The sequence below is a fragment of the Pongo abelii genome, chromosome 3 (genome assembly GCF_028885655.2).
Source record: "Pongo abelii isolate AG06213 chromosome 3, NHGRI_mPonAbe1-v2.0_pri, whole genome shotgun sequence".
Taxonomy (NCBI): domain Eukaryota; kingdom Metazoa; phylum Chordata; class Mammalia; order Primates; family Hominidae; genus Pongo; species Pongo abelii.
The window spans coordinates 148,041,547-148,055,163 of NC_071988.2; the positions used below are offsets into that span (position 1 = coordinate 148,041,547).

General features: G+C 38.0%; 1 pseudogene; it reads left to right on the forward strand.

The window, feature by feature from the left end:
- The first annotated feature begins 1,250 nt into the window (after positions 1-1,250).
- LOC100431240 (RNA-binding protein 48-like) overlaps positions 1,251-13,617 on the forward strand; it is an 84,015-nt pseudogene continuing 71,648 nt past the window's right edge.

Sequence of the window (13,617 nt, forward strand, 5' to 3'; positions counted from 1 at the left end):
TCTCTCAATTATACGAAGCTACTCATCATAGACCAGGGATTTAATGAAAATCTCACTGCCTTCTTGGAGAGGCTAAGAGGGGCCTTGGTAAAGCACACCTCTCTATCTCTTGATTTCATTGAGGGACAACAAATCCTAAATTACTGCCTAAATTACTCAGGCAGCCCCTGATATCAGGAGGAAGCTGCAGAAATGGAACAGGCCCTGGGGCCAGATAGTATTTTAGAGGACCTCTTTAAAGTGGCCACCTTGGTCTTTTTCAATAGAAATAGAGAGGCACAAGAAAGAGGCAGGATCTTTAATGGCTACCATGCAAGCTCACAAACCTCAGAATAACCAAGGTGCACATTTTAACAGATACAGATGTAGCAAGAGCAGTAATCTTTCTTCTAAAGTTTAACCACTCCCATACAAGGTTTAATTTCTTTCACCAGGGTGAAAGAGCTCAGGGTACAATTTGTTAGTATATTTCACTTATTTCTGTAATCTTTGGCACTAGATTCTTTTGTTGTATAATACACATTTGACCCATGCATACTTAACCTTGTAAACTTGTTTTTTCCTTTTTCACCTAGAGGCCATCAAACTCCAAACAGGCAACTGGGAGCCTCAGATGATGGCTACCTTTTGCTAGGGACACATAGTTAGACCTCTGGGAGGAATCTGACTTCCACTTTCCCAAAACAATGCCCCTTGGGCAAGAAGTAGCTAAGATTGGTTGTCATCCATATTCTAATGGCAGTTGTATGTGCTTCTTTAAAGTGGATAAGTAATATGGACAGGATGCAGGGAAATACTAGGTAGAAAAGGGCGGGGCCCCAGCAAGGGTTCCACCCTCAAGCCTGGATCCCTGGCTCTAAATGAGAACTTCACATCCCCATTTTCCTGCCCAAATGTTGCCTTTTGGCCCACCATGCCCCTATCCTGTGCCCATAAGGACCCTGGAACCCAGACTCAACATACACACACAGAAGAGAGAAGGTTCTGAACGTTAAGAGGAGAAGAAGCAGTTAAACATTGGCGACTACAGTAGCAGAGGAGTTTGGCGGGGAAGACTGCCTTCCCACTCCATCCCCTTTCCAGCTCCCCATCCCGCTGAGAGCCTCTTCCACCACTCAGTAAAATCTCCACATTAATCATCCTTCGAGTCTGTGTGACCTCATTCCTCTTGGGTACTGGTTAAGGACCCAGGTGCTGGTGCAACACACTGTGGCACTGACTGAGCTGTTTGACACTTAAGCTGCCCATGGATGGCAAAGCTAAAAGAACATGCTGTAACACATGCCCTCTGGGGCTCCAGAGGTCACAGGCAACCCCTAGCTGCTGCCACGGGCAGGTACAGGATTGGCTCCGTACTTGCCCTGGCCCCTGCAACCACTCACCTGCATGCTCCCCCTCCTGCAAGAGGTTTGAGCTCTGTGAGCTGAGTAAGCAAGCTACCCCTTCATAAGTCCTGCAAAGTTCCCTCAAGGGAACTATCCTGTCTCATTAATGATTTTCAGAAATACAATATATTGTTATAAACTATAGTCAACATGTTGTACAAGAGATCTAATACAATTAAGAAACAGAACAAAAACGTTAAGTGCTGTGTTTCAGGTTTTACTGTCAGAAAATGGCAGAGCAAAGCATCCAAGATCAAGATGAAGGCTTCCTTGATATATTGTTTGTATGAAATTCTTTATTTAGTGTTTTATAATTGCAATTTAAAGATTTTTTTTCTCTTTTAAATAAAAAAAAAAGATCACTCTAAAGCCAATTATAATTTACAGAGCAACTTCAAAGTCAACTCGGTTTGTTAACACGATATATTATCAAAATGGACACAGGAAGGGGACATCACCCACCCGGGCCTGTTGTAGGGTGGGGGAAGCGGGGAGGGAAAGTATTAGGGGATATACCTAATGTAAATGACAAGTTAATGGCTGCAGCACACCAACACGGCACATGTACACATATGTAACAAACCTGCATGTTGTGCACATGTACCCTAGAACTTAAAGTATAATTTAAAAAAGACTCTTTAAATGCTGTATGTACCAGCATTTCCATTTTATTTGTAACATGACATCCTTTGTATATGACACTTGACATTTTACATGCAAATACACATAATTTTTCAGAGGTATAGATATCCTTGCATCTGAAGAAAGTGTATCGCCCCAAAGCCAGTTTGTTTATAAACTTTCTATTTTTTTTTAACGGGAGAAAAAAAGCCAACTCTGCCTCTATCAGAAATTAAAACTATGTTTGCACAGAAAATCTAGAGTAAACGTATTTTTAAATAAACTAGTCATCATATTTTATATAGAATTGTATTATATGCTTTGTAGTTAGCATTTCTCCTTTTTGCAGTAGTAATTTTTCAGATATATTTTTTGAAAATTTACAAAATCTCTATTAACCTTTCATGAAAAGGTTAATTGAAAGAAGAATCTCTGCTCATAATAATATTCACTTGAGTCAAGAAGTTTGAAGAAGAAAATGACATAATGAATAATGTGCTTTGAAGCAGAATACTTCATAAAGTCTATGATGTATTTGATCCCAATTGGATTAATTGGGACTTAGCAGTGATTTGCCTGAGTTCAAACATAGCTCAAAATTCTAAGGAGTCTGCTGCTTGACTAATCTAATATTTTAAAAAATCATTTTCTGTCAGTTCTCAGGAATGGAAAGGAGAAGGGGAGGAGAAAACATAAAAGGATGATTCCAGTTTATACTGGTGAGACTTGAGCTGTGTTTAGGAATATAAATTTAGACACGCAGAATATCTTGGATTTAGAATCATGGTTTGCACATAGTGTGAAGGCCAATGAGTTGACATATAAAATGTATTTAAAATGTTTTTGAGAATTTGATTATTTGTTATATAACTTAACATTATTACAACAACAGAGTATCAATATATGACTATGTGAAATTGTTTTACCTGTACTTACCTACGTTGAAAAGACGGATGGATAGATAGATCAAACAACCAGTTTTTAAATGGTCTGAGTAATGTAAATTAGATGGCACAATGAAAATGTAAAAAAATAGAAACAAGAAACCAATGGAAAGAAAGCAACCCCAAAATATTACTTGGTATATATACCAAGCAATCTGTTTGAAGGTATTCAATTTTTTAATCATTCAAAACACATAATCAAGTAGAATAAAGAGCTACTAGAGATTTTTCAATTTTCTGTGTTGATCAGTTGAATTATTGCCATACTGAAGTTTTTAAAATAAAATATTATAATAACAATTCTTGTTTACTCTGTACTATGTATCAGACTTTAAATACCATTCAGTTATTTTACTCTCAAAATAAATCTAAAAAATATATAATTTTATTATCCAATTTTAAAGATGAGTGAACTGCAATTCACAGAAGGTATATGCAGTTTTCTTAAGGATGCACAGCTATTAAAATTTGGGACCAACATATAAATCTTGCAATCTGACTACATTTCCATTCTTTTATCTACTGCTGCATACAACTGTCTTGATTGTCAATAGTTTTGGTTCATCTGATATTTTATTTCATTAATGCTAAATGTTCAAACATGACCTGTTAGTGAGAAACTACAAAGAGTTAATTTGAGATACTATCATCTACCTGAGTGATCTTTAGCATATATGGAGTCAGAATGATAATGCCGGTATTGTGTAAAATGTATTTCAAATATTACCACAAATATACAATTTTTAAAAATCAGGCGGCATAAAGAATAGTTTATCTGATTTTTCTTTGCTAGATTTTCATACAAAAAACAGGGACCCTAAATAAAAATACATAAGAACATGTATTTCAGTTGCGCTAGGGACGTTAAAAAATATATGCATACAGCATTAGATATTTCCTGGAGAGACCTGGAGTGCTCTGACAACTCAGAGAAAAAAATAAAATCATTATTGTGATCCTCCTGTCTCAGCCTCCTGGATAGCTGGGCCTGCAGGCGTGTGCCACCATGCCCCGCTACTTTTTGTATTTTTTGTAGAGATGGGGTTTCACCTTGTTGCCCAGGCTGGTCTCAAACCCCTGGGCTAATGCGATCTGCCTGCCTGCCTCGGCCTCCCAAAGTGCTGGGACTACAGGAATGGACCACTGCGCCTGGCTACAAAAATAATTGATTCTTAAAAAAAGAGTTCAGGGATTTGAAAGACAGGAAGGAATAATATATTTGCCAACAATTTCTTATCTAGGATGTGTCCCAGAATCCCCAAGTGCAGTGCCGTATTTTCCTCTGACAGAATTTTACAAATATTTTCTGTATCTTTAGTTCTTTATTGCAGATGTTCCAGAATGGTGAGAGCAATATTGAAGAAAGAGAACCAGTAAGAGAGAATTTATGAAATAACACTTTTGTGTGCAAACTTGGAACAACCAGATGAGTGAAAAGGGTTCTTCAAACAAGGGATCAAGGCATAGCCTGAGATAAAACCAGGTTGTGTCAGCAGTTGTGAAAGTTGCAAAGCAAATGTTAGTGGCAATGCTGAAAACAAATGCCACTTTTCCTTCAAAACAAACAAAACAAGGGAAGGAAAAAAGGAAATATTCAAAACTGAGTTACACATTAATTGTGAACATATAACATTGTTTTTTAGTTTCAGACCATGCTCCTATATATTTATGACTTGAGGTTTCATTTACCTTCACAGTGGGGAAGAATTAAGAAACCTGCCTCTTTAGGCATTACTTTTCCTGGCAGGGAGATGGCGGGGTAGGTCTAGGACAAGATATTTCCAAAAGAGAGCATCTAAATGTAGGACAGGCATGACAAATCATGGTAATTCAGATATTTTATGAAGTGATGCTGGGAACTAATAAATTTATAGACACAAAATAATAGAATTATATATGAAGAGTTTCTCAGAAGTTATTACACAGACTTGTCACCTCCTCTTTACCACCATTCCTACACATACATAGTTCTCCAATAAAGTAAATGAAGCAAATAGAATTTGGGAAAATTGTCTAAGATCACACAAATGATCAGCTGCTCATCTGCACTGGAATTCATTCTCCTGGTGGCCGTAGCAGTTCCCTAAAATACTTCAGAACTCCAAAAAGAACTGTAGGAGTTCTATCCATTTGGGAATTTATTTTCAGGCCTTGAAATCGACCCAAGTCTGAATGGTTTTCAAAGAAATTGCCAATCAGCAGATTCCCCAGCAGCCTGAAAGGCACCTGGGAAAATCAGGATTGTCACAAAGCCATGTAAGTATTTTGGAAATATATTTTAATGAGGTGCTTTTCTTTGGGAAAAAGTTTGATTCTAATTAAAGAAGAAGCCAAGATAATTCTTGCAGTTTCTTAAATATGATTTTGGGAGGTTCTTTTAGTTATGAAACATATAAAAATTTGACTCTGGACAAGCTTTAGGCAGAGTTTGTATTATTAATATGTACCCAAGCAAGTATTATATAGAAAATTTATGCTTTAATTTGTAAAGAGAGTGTTCTTAAATGGAAAGTTTCAATTTTCATGGACGCTTCTGGATTCTAAATTTATCAGATTACTGGACTTCGGAGTTTAAAAAAATGGAGACCACTGCATTGTTATACTAGCTTATAAATTATAGCTGAAGAGGTCATTTTAGAATGTCTCTTCCATCAAAGTGGAAGCATAAGCTGTGCAAATGTGCAAAAATATTTATTGGAATCTCTTGCCCTGCTTCTAAATTTACCAAAGAAATGTTTTGTATAAAGTTATATTGTCCTAGAGCTAATGGTGATTTTAAGATAATGAGTTCAAAAGTTTCAAGCTCATATCTAACTTTAGCTCTTACAGTTAGCAAAGTGTTTTTCTCTAGAAAAAGTGGCCCTGCTTTCATATTGTTGTTAACATTAGTAATTATTGAAATGTATCATATTCTAGCAAATATCAAGGAAATGCAGATTTTTAGTTACTTCCCCTTTATATCATGAAATACATTTTCAATTTTTTACTATTAAAAATAGGATTACAGAATTAAGAAATAACTCAGGAGAGTATCTAATTATCATGCAGATAATTTTCCTAGATTAATATGAATCCCATGCCAGTTCTGTGATCCTTAACTCTATAAAGTATCTTCATCAATTTTAACACTTCTTGTGGTGCCACTACTAATCTATACAGAATAAATGGGCATATATATGTATATATACATATATATAAAGACTTTGCAAAACAATAGTCAGAATCTGTCAATAATTCATTACAAAATTGTAGCACAGGTGATGCTGATTGGATATTTATTGAGCATTAAGCAGCAGAAACTGTGCTAGCCACTGGAAATATAACAGTTTCTATGACTTGGCTCCTCTCCTCAAGGAATTTAAAGCCTAGTAGGGAAGACAGGCTTGTACACAAATAATTATAATATTTCAATAAGTTATTTATTATAATCCTAGAAGGTCACAACAGAATGTTTATAAATTATAATAAAGGAGATTAGGGAAAGTCTCTTGGGATAGATGATATATTAAGCAAAAAATTAGTAGGATTTTCCAGAAAGACAAATACAGAAAAGCAGAACAGCAAATAATTGCATGTTAAAAAATAAGCAGGTGAGAAAAAGCCAGACACAGTAAAGTAGGTCATTTCTTCTGACTTGTTAATTCATTGTGTATGGGGATAGAGGTTGGCAGCAGATTAAATTAATTCAATGTGTATGGGTGTGGTGGGAGTAAGATCATACAAATAAATGTACTTCATGCTGTGAGCGGGAAGACATTTAAAATATCACAGTCAAAAAATCAGATTTCCCTTTGTAGAAAGATCAACCCTGGGATAAGAAGATCATTTCTGATGTTTGGTGTAAGTCTGGGAAAGAGAATTAATGTAGAGGTCACCAAGATGGAAAGGATGAGAAGATTTGAGCTTGGCTTGTCAAACTTGGCTTCACAAGTTTGATGAGTTCCACATGGTAAGGTACATACATGGAATTACTTTATTTTTTTTCTCATAACTGTCACCAAACTTTTGTTAAACACCCTATCTTTCTGAGTAGCAAGGATACTTAGGCTTACCAGTCAGTAACATCTCAGTCTAATTTAATAACTTTTCACTAGATTCTTGCTTAAAACCAAGTTTAGGACAATTCAAAACATCCTCTCAAAGAGCTCATGTAGAAATTCCTACAAATACAATAAGCTGTTACCTGCAGGAAAATCTGGGGGTGGGAAAAATTTCATATAAGATCTTGGTAACTGTAGAGTTGGCTTTCTTGGTTAGAGTACACAACTATTCTTTCTGATGACCCATTAGATGGCAACTGCTTACATACTGATGGCTTTAGAAAAGAGGATTTTCAGATAATACAAGTATATGCATTTAGAACCATAAATTACAAATTATTAATAATAAAGGGATAAAATAATTTTTAAAGACAAGGCAGATTTATTTAAAGATTGCAAAATTAACTAGAAATAAAAATATTGTCACTGAATATATTGGTTAAGGTTTAATTGGGAAAGAAGAGCCACTATGACCAATGATAACTAGAAATGTATTTTTGGAAGTATACATTATGTAAATAAGGAAGATACTAGGGAATTAAAAATCTGGAAGTTGATGCTGTATAATGAGAGATGGAATTACTAACCAAATGTCCTGAATAACTAGCATACTTGGAAAAGTCAGAGTTTGCAGGCAAACCCAACGGTCCAAGCACATGCGGGCACCAGATTGATGATGCAGATTGGGAGAAGATGGAGCAGTTTATAGCAAACTGCTGCTTTTGTGTACCACTGCTTCTGCATCTGGTGGTGGGTCTTGGGCCAGTGTTAGTCAGCAAGGACAGCATTCAGAAAGAAAAACGAGCAGAAGACAAGCTGGGAGCCACTGAGGGCTTACATATGCCTGAGACTTACCCGTCCATGCAACCTTCTGAGTAACGGTCACCACTTTATTTTCACCTTTCAATTTTTATGCAAGATTCTCATTTGGCCAATCTAGCGGTGGTGACGTGGCCTCTTATAATCATCTATTTACCATTTTTAACCTCCAAATACAGAGATTACCAAAGTTGTTATTCTATTTACCTTTATGCTATTCTCTGCTTTATGAAAATATGCTAACACTTAGCTAAAAAAGAAATACATAAAATCCCACTTATCAATCTTACGTTAAGTCCATTCTCATATTTGTCACACTCCCCCTTAGATATTCTGTAGCCTAAATATTAACATATAAGGTTATCTTCTCTTAACATATTATGTACATGGTGGAGGAATAAGAAATTTTTAAAAGAAAAATAATTGGTAATACATACCTGCATACACATATTCACATCAAAGCAAAGAAGAAATAGAATTATGAAAGTCTTCGTTCCTACTGCTCACACAGTCATAGCTGCTGTTTAAAATATTCTTCCCTTTGTCCTCACAAGCAGCTTATCTGCTTATGGTTTGTTACTTGGTACGTTGATCCAATCCTTTATTCATGAAGCATCTCTGGCAGTAAAAGTCTTATCTTTATCAAGTTATGTTTTATTTTTCTATTGAAATTTATCACATGATACACGTGTGCTAGATCTCCCAGAAGGCTCTTGCATTCCAGACATACTCTTCTCTATCACCAGAAATTAAAGTGCATGTATTAACAACCCAATTTTCCCTTGATAGAATCAACTCTTCCAACCAGTCAATTTCTTTTTTATCTATTGGTCCAGTAGCATGATAAACTCAAAGTGGCCAGGAAGCAGTTTCAACATCCTATTTCATAGACCAGCACTTTGTTCCATGGTAAATGTAGTCTTCCCTTGAAAACTAAAACCTGCAAACTAGCAGAAGCCTAAGGTACAGACATACCAAGCAAAAATTTTGTTAGAGAATATTTCAGGGTAATTGTAAGAGATGTACTCTGTTTGTCATGCCATGACCCTTGAGCCCATGATTAGTGACTTTATCAAAAGAGCACCATTTATTGATTGCTTATTCAGTGCAATATACAGAAGGCCGTTAGATTGGACTATCAGGGCAGCTACTCTAGGTGATAAGGAATTTAAACCAGTGAATTACAGGAGCATGAGCCCATTTCTAAATTCGACTTGCTCTAAAATGAATTCCCTGATCAGAATTAATGCTCTGTGGATTATCCTGATAAATAAGGCATTCAATAAATACATAATTGGCAATTTTGGCAGAAACATTGTGAGAAAGACATATTCATATCTATAGTGTCTATTTCAGTGAGAACAAAGAACTGTTTTTTTCTTTTTTTCTGGAAGTGTTCCAACATAAGCAACCTACCGTATCATGAGATTACTATTGGCCTCTCTTCTTGGCAAATGGGTACTCAGCAATGTGCTCATGTTTAACTTTTAGTCTTATCGTTATTGCCACTTTGTTCATTAGCCTATTAAGCAAGAACAAGGGCAGCTGAAGCAACAGGCAGACTGACATGCAAGTAATAAGTCATTTTGTCTACCCAATTAGTAAGATTCTCTCCAGCCAAGTTGGCTCTTTCGAGAGCATTTTGCTTATGGAACAATAATACCTCTACACTCTTTGCTCATTTAAAGAGAATCATTCATAGTCATCTTTCTCAGATCACCATTCACCAGTTTACCAAATATGTTCTTTTTATGCCTCTATCATCCACGCAAATAATTATCTACTACCATTAAATAATTGAAGATCTGTGTCTCCAGCCACCTCTCATTCCAGTAAAACAGACAACAGATGCACTGCACTATTCAAAGCTCTGCCATTTTGAGGCTTTTCTTTCATCACTTCTTTCAGGGCCACCCTTCAGGCAGTCATGCTGGATTTATCCACTTTTGAGTGGTGCTAGGATAACAATGCAGAACCATTACTAAACTGAGCCTAGTGTTTTTTTCTTTCTTAGACATATAGTCATAGGGAAGATGCTATGAAGCTATACATGGAAAGAAAGGGAGGCAATGTGGCAGTGAGAAGTGACAGCGTGCTGGCAGCCCTCACTCACTCTCGGTGCCTCCTCAGCCTCAGCGCCCACTCTGGCCACGCTTGAGGTGCTCTTCAGCCCACCACTGCACTGTGAGAGCCCCTCTCTGGGCTGGCTGAGGCCGGAGCTGGCTCCCTCGGCTTGTGGGGAGGTGTGGAGGGAGGGGCGCAGGCGGGAACCAGGGACACTTCCAGGCCAGCGTGAATTCCAGGTGGGCCCGCACTCGGAGTGGCCAGCCGGTGCCACCAGCCCTGGGCAGTGAGGGGCTGAGCACCCAGGCCAGCAGCTTCAGAGGGTGTGCCGGGTCCCCTGGCACTGCTGGCCCGCCTGCGCCACGCTTGAATTCTCAGCCGCCTCCTCCCAGGGCAGGGCTGGGGACCTGCAGCCCACCATGTGCGAACACCCCATCCCCCCCAACCCGCCTGCCCCTGTGGGCTCCCGCATGGCCCAAGCCTCTCCAACAGGTGCCACCCTGGTGCTGGATCCACTTGGGGAAGCCAGCTGGGATCCTGAGTTGGGTGGAGACTTGGAGAACTTTTATGTCTAGCTGGAGGATTGTAAATGCACCAATCAGTGCTCTGTGTCTAGCTCTGGGTTTGTGGATGCACCAATCAGCACTCTGTATCTAGCTAATCTGGTGGGGACTTGGAGAACTTTTATGTCTAGCTAGAGGATTGTAAATGCACCAATCAGCACTCTGTGTCTAGCTTGGGGTTTGTGGATGCACCAATCAGCACTCTGTATCTAGCTAATCTGGTGAGGACTTGGAGAACTTTTATGTCTAGCTAGAGGATTGTAAATGCACCAATCAGCACTCTGTGTCTAGCTTGGGGTTTGTGGATGCACCAATCAGCACTCTGTATCTAGCTAATCTGGTGAGGACTTGGAGAACTTTTATGTCTAGCTAGAGGATTGTAAATGCACCAGTCAGCACTCTGTGTCTAGCTCAAGGTTTGTAAACACGCCAATCAGCATCCTGTCAAAACAGACAAATCAGCTCTCTGTAAAACGGACCAATCAGCAGGATGCGGGTGGGGTCAGATAAGGGAATAAAAGCAGGCTGCCCTGAGCCAGCAGTGGCAACCCACTTGGGTCCCCTTCCACACTGTGGAAGCTTTGTTCTTTCGCTCTTTGTAATAAATCTTGCTACTCCTCACTCTTTGGGTCCGCACTGCCTTTATGAGCTATAACACTCACCGTGAAGGTCTGCAGCTTCACTCCTGAAGCCAGTGAGACCACAAACCCACCAGAAGAAAGAAACTCTGAACACGTCCAAACATCAGAAGGAACAAACTCCAGACACACCATCTTTAAGAACTGTAACACTCACCGCGAACACGCGGCTTCATTCTTGAAGTCAGTGAGACCAAGAACCCACCAATTCCAGACACAGCAGGATGAGGATAGATGGAAGGAAACATTTCTTCATAGCAATGCAAGAATGGACTAACACAATCTTCAAACAGATTTGAGAAGATTTTTCAATCAATTAATCAAAAGCAGAATACTATTTTAAAGAGGTTTCACCCTAGATAATGTTAGAGTAGTTTGTTTAAGACTAGCCATTTGCCAATAATCATTATAAACTCTGGTGGAGAGGTATAGAGGAGAAGATAAACAAACAAACTGAAGTCTCAAAAAAATCACCAAAAGCAAACAGGAACTAATGGGGCATACAACAATTTTTCAAGAGGTTGTGTAACACATGAGATCAACATCTAAGCAGAATTTTCCCTCAGTGAATTTCCCACTTTACAGCAGACACTAGGGATAAGGCTCAAGCAGCAAATGTTAGCATTAAAAGGCTACAAAGTCAGGAGTCAGAGTTCTGAACTACTTAGAGCAGTGTTTTCCAACCTTTTGGGCACCAGGGACTGGTTTCATGGAGGACAATTTTTCCACAGATAAAGTAGGGGTGAGCATTAGATTCTCATAAGAAGCATGCAACCTACATCTTTTGCATGCACAGTTCACAAGAGGATTCACACTCCTATGAGAATCTTTTGCCACACTAATTTGATAGAAGGCGGAGCTCAGGCATAATGCTCACTTGACTGCTGCTCACCTCCTGCTGTGTGGCCTGGTTCCTAACAGTCCATGGACTGGTACTAGTCTGTGGCCTGGGAATTGGGGACCTCTGACTTAAAGGCTATAGAGCAGAGTGTCCAATATTTTGGCTTCTCTAGGCCAAACGAAGAGAAGAATTGTTTTGGGCCACACATAAAAAACACTAACACTAACGATAGCTGAAGAGCTTAAAAAAAACTCAAGAAAAAATCTCATAATGTTTTAAGAAAGTTTATGAATTTGTGTTGGGCAGCATTCGAAACTGTACTGGGCCGCATGTGGCCTGTGAGCCATGGGTTGGACAAACCTGCCATAGAGAATCACAGAGAGGAGAACTTAAAAATCCCCTTGTAATTTTCCTTGAATCCTTGGTTGGTTCCTAAAATGTTTATGCACAAGAGAAGATTTCAAGGAACTCTATAGAAAGCAAGGAACTCTATAGATTGCAAAGACAAATCAACTGAGCAGAGAATTTTACAACCACCAGGTGCTACGTAGACAGTTTGGAGTCTTGCTGAGTTAGAACATATCACATTTTCCACTGAAACTCAAGAAGGAGTGAGCCTTAGAAATAAGAAACATGATTTATGACTAAATGATATGCTCTAGAATTAAGGGAAGAGCTAAAATCACCTACCCCCTCAAAACAGTTGAAAATGAAGCAAGCACAAAATAATGGTGATCAGTAACTTCCTTCCCTGCAAGGGCAAAACTAAACACTATTTGGACAAAGATAAGCAAATTCTAGAGTCTCGATAATGTATCAATGTATGACATAAAGGCTATATCAAATATATATGTATATAAAATAAAACAGTATACAATGGCAAGTAGGGAAAAAGTGCAATCCACAAACAACAGCAAAACCAGACAATATAAGGAGACCCTTAGACCACATAGCAGATCAGAAGTTTAAAATAACAGTAAATATTTTTTAAAAATTATAAAAAAGGTTTATTATAATGGGTAGCTAATCAGTAATCTTAGAACAAGCATAAGCCATTACCTTACCTGTATCCCAGCCTTTCAATAATGGAGACACTAGAATTTAAAAATATAATAATAAAATGATCATGTGGGCTCAAAAACAGACTGACACTACAAAAGAAAAATGATCAGTAAATCTGCAGAAATGTTACAAAAATTCAAACTGAAGCACAAGAGGAAATATATAAGAAAAAATAGAGAAAGCCTCAATAACTAATAAGGCAGTAAAGAATATGCTAATATATGTACAATTTCAAGAAGAAAAAGAAAAAATTCTAAATTTTTATAAAAAGAAACAGAACATTAAATTAACTGTACAAAATTATGTATTTGTATACTTCTTATATTTTCTAAATAGTTGTATTATTGAGATTTGGGGCCAGATAGTTGTTTGTTGTTGGAGGGCTGTCCTGTGCATTGTGGATGTTTAGCTGAATCTCTAGCGTCTACCCACTGTAAGCCCTACCACCCCCCAATATGGCAAATTAAAATGACTCCAAACCTTGTCAAATGCTTCATGGGAGTGGGTGGGGGATAAAATAATTTTCAGTTGAGAACACACAATATTAGCTTTCGATATTAATTTTCCATTGCCAGTGTAAGAGGTCTCCACAATTTTAATGACTTAAAACACTACACACTTATCACATTAGAGTTTTTCT